The sequence below is a fragment of the Melospiza georgiana genome, chromosome 19 (genome assembly GCF_028018845.1).
Source record: "Melospiza georgiana isolate bMelGeo1 chromosome 19, bMelGeo1.pri, whole genome shotgun sequence".
NCBI lineage: Eukaryota > Metazoa > Chordata > Aves > Passeriformes > Passerellidae > Melospiza > Melospiza georgiana.
The window spans coordinates 7,323,128-7,329,798 of NC_080448.1; positions in this window are offsets into that span (position 1 = coordinate 7,323,128).

Genomic DNA, 6,671 nt, shown 5'->3' on the forward strand with positions numbered 1-6,671 from the left:
TCTCTGTGTGTATGTGTGTGTGTAGGACCTGTCTTACCTGTCAGAACTCCCTGGCTGTCCGTGCATCCACAATTAACTGGCAGCTCATTCCTAGAGCAGAGCTGATTAATGTGGGTACCTGCAGCTGACTCAAGGACATCCAGGAAAGCACAACAGGAACTGAGAATGTTGATCACCGTTGTTCCAAAGCAAGTATTCTATAAATACATAACCAGAAAGAAAACAGCCTTAGCTTTTATGTTCTCTTTTTTTTTTTTTTTTTTTGCTGTTCTTTACTGTATTTTTACAGCTTGGGATGTAGAAATTGGAATTGCAGGAGGCTGGGAAGTTCTCTCACACTTTCTTCAGTGGCATCTGTCACCTTAGCTTGAGTAAGTGCCAAGATCGTGTTTTTCCCAATAACAGGCAGGAGTGCCCAGGGAAGGCTTACAGGTGTTTTAGATTTAACAAGGACATTCCTAAAACAGAACAGTGACAGGGAATTTAATGAGACAAGACTTTGAAGGACTAACAAAGCAAGTTTCAAGGAGGTAAAGGAGTGACAGCAAGTACTGTAGAAATCTGCCACTGTGTCTTCTTCATTTGTGCATTGCTGCAATGCCTTTTGCCTGGTTTGCTGGGGAGAACAAGCCCAGTCCTGTACTATTTCATCATTTGGGTGTTTGGTTTTTTTCTTTTTTTTAATTGGCTGTAGCATTTTTCTGTCAGAAATGAATGCTTCCTTCTCCCATCACCAAAGCAGACGAGTCCTCTGGTGGAACCTGGAGCTGTCCTGGTGAGCCTGATGGAGCTGGATCTGGCAGGAATGCTGTGTGCCATTAAAGAGCTATCCCTTTCCTTTGAGCTCATTTCTTTTTTCAGCAGCTGAGACAATGACACTTGCATGTCTGTGTTGCTTTGCAAGGGAAGCTTGTAGATTCCACAGCATCCTCGTGGGTGAATACTTCTGTAAAAAAGAAAACCGATTTTATTATTTTGGGTAACTTAGTGGAGAGAAAAGAGTGTTTTGCAATCATCAGCTCTTTTAAGGGAAAGTCAGGCTTTCTGACACACAGGGCTGCAAGAAGCATAAGCACATTTTCTTGGCCCTGATCCTGTGCTAGTTTCCTCCTCTGCACTCCAAAACTGCAGCTACAGAGTCTCTGAGGCCTTATAGGTTTCTGAAATCATTAAGGATGTTTATAATGTTCTATTTAACCCTGGGCCCTTATTCCACTGGGATTTGAGGCAGTGTAATGCATGTCAGCTTCCCAGAAGGGACAGCACATGCAAACCCCAGGGGAGCAGGGTGAGCCTATCCCAATATTCCCCTCTGTCAAGGGCCTTGGGAAACCACCTCTCATCTCTCTTGTTACATGGGAATGTGAGCATTGCTGAACAAGTTGCTTAGCACTGTGTCTGTGGCTTTCATCTGCTGTTCTTGCTGCAGTTGGCATGTACCATATTGGCTGATGTGCAGCAAAGAAAATAGTCTTTGTGTGCTAAATGACTAATCTGTACTCATGTGCATATGCAAAAAACAAGGAGTGTCCTCCAGGAAGTGGGGTGGTTGTGAAATTCATATGAACTCCCCAGGACTCTCCCCTTTCTCCCTCCTCTTTTTACCATAATAAAAATTTAAAGGTTTATACAACAGAATCAGAGTTGGGTTCTCTGCCAAGTGCTACACGTGTCAGCTCCTCTACCAACAGAATTTCTGTTGAGAGGCCAGAGCCAGACCAGATGGGCTGAATCTCTCATCTGTACTTTGCACTTTCATTTAATATCAGTAATAGCAGGACCTTGTGTGCTGATAGGCTCAGAAAGCTCTCAAGGAAAGTATTGCACCATTTTTGCAATATCTTTTTAAACAGCTTCCCCCTGTGCATACAGTGCTGCAAAAGCAATTCAGCTTGTCTGGAAACAGCCAGATCATTCATTTAATTTTTTGCAACAGCAAATTGAGAAAAGCAGCAGAAACTGCTTTGATTTTGTAGAATAACTCATTCAGGCTTGGGTGGGATTGCATTCAAGATCAGTCTCAAGTCAGTGCACCTGTGACTGGAGTGGGACCACCTTGCTCCAGGGGTGAGTCTGAGGTGCAGTTTGGGATGGTGTCCCAAGGGCAAATGCTCCTAAAACAGAGCAATAACTTGCTTCCCTGTCTTTGCTTGCAGCTCTGTTTCTTGTGTCTCTCTGGGCACTGAGTTCTCCCTTCCATGAGGAGTTAATGGGGGTGTTTTTGCTCTTTGATTCTCAAGGTTACCCATCCACCTTCATGCTGTAACTCCTCTCCCTTCCCAACAACAGCACTTGCTTTTCCTGCTCCTGCCTCTCTTCCTGCAGTTTATTTACATTTTCAGCACTGTTGGGTCCAGGTTTGTGTTGCAGAAACGTTACCTGTGGTTCCAGGCACAGGAGTTCATCCATAAAGGAAGGAGTGGGGATGTTGTACTTGTCCAGCTGGGTGTTTCTGTGCTCCAGCACCACAAAATCCTCCTTTTGCTCCTGTGGCTGTCAGCAGGATTCCCATCAGCCAAGCCAGCCTTTCCACACTGTCACTGCTGTCCCAACAGGGCTGCCAGCTCTCTGTGGCACGTCTGGGTTTGTGTGGCTGTGCCTGGCCATGTGTGTCCTGTGCTGTCACCTCTCTGTCGTTCCTGGGGTGTGTGTCATTCCTGGAGTGCCCCAGGTTTTGTGTGGCTGCAATCCTGCCATGCCAGCATGGAGATGCTTCTCCCAAGGGTTCCACCCTCAGCTGGGGACGAGTGCTGAGGATCTCCTGTGGTGTTTGTTGGCTTTCTGTGCCAGCTTTGGGCTCTGGGTTGCTGCACTCTGGGGTGGCTGCTGCCCTAATTTCAGCCCCCTTGGGCTGTGGCTCTCTGGACCAGCTATTGCCTTGTCTGAGCTATTTCTCCAATTTTTGCACTGGAGCTTAGCACAGGGACAGCCATGATCTAGGGACAGCCATGATCTTGCTTCAGATTTTTTTTTTGTTTTTGCCCAGCAAGAAAATGCCGCTGCAGGGACCCTGCTGCCCACCCTGGAGCAGGGAAGGAGCTCTCAAGGACAGGGGAACAACAATTCTTTGTGTCATTCCCGTGCACCAGCCTTGGTTGGGAGGCAATTCCTCTCTCCCTTTCCATCTTGGCAGGAGTAAAGAAGGGGCACGACCGTGAGCTGGAGGGAGCAGGATCAGGTTCTCCCTTTGCAGGATTCAGTGGCAGCTCTCACTCTGTGGTCTCCCTATTTTTAACATCGCCCCGGGGCCGGGCTGGCTCCCTGTTGCAATGGAGAGGAGGCTCTCGGGGAAACTGTGACCGTGAGAGGTGGAGTCGTGTTGGATTTGAGCATATGAGGGATGAAAGTGACACCGTGCGAGAGCCCCGGGCCGAGGGAGGGCTGGAAATGTTTCTGGAGAGCACCGGGCTGGGTGCAGCTGCAGAGAGAACATCCCTCCACATCCTTCCCTCCCACATCCTTCCTCTGGGATGTGGGGATGAGCAATCCCAAATGGCCTCGAGGTTACCTGCGCTGGGCTGGGGGTGGAGGTGCTCCTCCTGCCTTTCACAATGTCCTTTCCCTTTCCCTTTTCCTCTCCTTTCCCTCTCTCTTCCCTCTCCTTTTCCCTTTCCTTTCCTTTCCTTTCCTTTCCTTTCCTTTCCTTTCCTTTCCTTTCCTTTCCTTTCCTTTCCTTTCCTTTCCTTTCCTTTCCTTTCCTTTCCTTTCCTTTCCTTCCCTTCCCTTCCCTTCCCTTCCCTTCCCTTCCCTTCCCTTCCCTTCCCTTCCCTTCCCTTCCCTTCCCTTCCCTTCCCTTCCCTTCCCTTCCCTTCCCTCCCCTTTCCCCTTTCCCCTTTCCCCTTTCCCCTTTCCCCTTTCCCCTTTCCCCTTTCCCCTTTCCCCTTTCCCCTTTCCCTCCCCTTTCCTTTCTTTCCCCTTTCCTTTCTTGCCTTCTAACAAACAAAAAGCCCTTGGAGTTTCCCTGCTGCTGTAGATTCCTTATCTTTTAAATCTCATTGCATCAACTTCCTCAACGCCCCCTCAAGCTGCAATCAAATTCAGCTGGGCCAGAGGGGATATTTTCTGGTTAACTCACAGGTTCTTTCCCCTGCAGCCATTTCAAAGCAGTTTCAGTAATTAAAATTGACTGGCTGGATTTGGACAGTATTTCCCTGAATCCCTCTGTATCCAGCTGGGAGCTTGCTTTCTGCCCAGAGGTGTGACAGCCATGAGTGCTAAGAGAAAAAGAAAAAAAAACCTGTATTTTAGCTTTGCCTATTCTTGTTTTACCTCTGCATGAACAATATTTAATGTAGAACAATGAATGTATCTCAGTTATTGTCCAGCTGTGTGAGAGAAACTGGATAAACTCGTTCAGTTTTATGCTTCTTGGTGATTTCAGACTGATTTCTTGAAAGGCAGCTCAAGTCCTCCAGCATCTTCTTATGGGTTAACTTGGGTTCTGCTTTTTTGAAGCAAGTTTGGTCAGATATTATCATTCTCCCTTTGCAGTGCACAGGGAGATAACAATTAGATGTAATTCCTTTTAATGAGGGTCTGGGTCTTGGCACGGCATTTACAAGGAGGTTAAGGAGACAAGAAACTCCTGTAACAGAGAGACCATTAAAGTTTGCCTTCTGTTAATAATAATACCAGCTTAGTGGACAAAATTACTTTAAAGAGCTCATTAAGATTAGAACATCTTCATACCTTTCTCAAATTTCTCTGGTACTTGACAGTAAATTGTTAATGTTTATTTTCTGGCTTTTTTTTTTCTGGCCTTTTAGGAGAGAATGTACATGAAGTTTTAAGGAGTAATACTGACCAGATGGGTGTGCATTTTTTTTTAAGGATGATGCCCAAGAGGCTGTTTAACAGGTGAAAAATGTCAAAAGACTGGCACAGCAATGCCTGTGTAGTGACTAGATTAAGTTTTGGAATTCAGAAACACCAAGAAAAAGCCCTCACTTTTTGGCTCAGTATTTAATTATTTGCATTTTTTCACATTTAAGATATCAGCTAGGAAGAGCTGGAATCTTCTGGCGAGAACAGCAGCTTCCTGTATAGTTCAATCAAGGCAGAAAAATCCAGCCAGCAAATGCAGAGCACAAGATGAACTGACACTGTGTAAGTTATTGTGGCAATCTGATTCATCAGAATCCATCATCTGCTTTCACTGTGGAGAGAATGGAGCAGCAGGGATGCACACAGAAAGTGTTTTAGCAGCCTGAGAGCACAATATAAATGTAGAATTGGAGCATTGGAAATTTGGGCCAAGCATTAATGGCAACACTTTGCTGCAGTGTGCTGAGCAGAGAGCAGATCCATGGAGAGGTTTGGAACTGCAGGGTGAGGAGGATCCAGGTGCAGTGTTTGCTGTCTCTGTGACAGCCTGGGCTGGGTTTCCTCCCTGGGTGTCTGTGCCAGGCCCCTCCTCCTGCTTGGACAAAGCCCCTCTGCTCCAGGTGCTGTCCGGGGGATATTCCACTCCCAGAGCTGCTGAGCCCTGTGGGTGCCAGGCTGCAGAAGAAGGGAGGAACTGCTGCTCTCAGCACACTCCTGCTTTTGGGAGAGAGCTGGACATCAACAACATGGGTTGGCTTGGAAGGGACTTTAATGATCGTGCAGTTCCCACCCCCAGTTCCCTGCCGTGGGCAGGGACACCTTCCACTAGTCCAGGTTGCTCCAAGATGCCCTTGGACATTCCCAGGGATCCAGGGGCACCCTCAGCTTCTCTGGGCACCCTGTGCCAGGACCTCTCCACTCCCACAGGGAAGAATTTCTTCCAAACACCTAATCTAGATCTACCCTCTTCCAGCTGCAGCCTATGAGGAATTTCCTGGGATAGAGCTCGCTATGAGCAGGTGTGGCCCGCCTGTTGTGTGTCTGTGTTTGCAGTGAAGAGGTTCCATCAGAGGGGATGTGCTGTGACTGCTGGAACTGCTGCTGGAGCTGCTTGAGGACACTGACCAGCCCACCTGGATGGAGGTTTGGAGTTTGGGACTGCCCATGGGAGCCCTGCTGGAATCAGCACTAAACAGAACCTGGCTCGTTGCAGCCCACAAAGCGCTCTGCTTGGAAAGCATCCTGAGTGACCCATCTGATTCCTGGGAGCTGTGCTGGGTGAAGAGCTCCCTCCCCTGCAGAAAAGCAGAGGAGTGCTTTGCTGTGCAGCAAATCCTGTGCAGTCAGTGCCAAGGAAGCACTTTGGGGCAGAGCCCAGCAGTGCAGGGACACCGAGATCTGCCTGTCCCTTCCCTTGCCAACCAAAGCCAGGCAGCACTGCCTGCTGGTGGCAAGGTGGTGTTTTCCTGCTGCAGGTGACACTGTGCTGAAGGAAGCACCATGTTTATTAAAGGATCACACACTTCTTCCGCAGCACAACTTCATTTTCAAGAGCACAGAAGTTTGTTCAGAGCAGACAGATGGCCTCAGATCAGCTTCTGCTGCAAATGACTGCTTGAATCTTAGGTATGAGGCATGATTCAAACCTGACTGCTGGGGGTGCCAGGAAAATAAATGATAGCTGCCAGGGTTGCAGTCTGTTGCCCAGCTAATTCCCAAAATCTCACTCCTGCTACTGAGAGCTGACAGCAGGGTTCAGAGATGACAAATGATCAGAAAATAACACAGTCTGTGCAGGCCTTTGGTCTGATCTCTGTCCAAGCCTGAAGAGTCAGCACTGGTCCTCT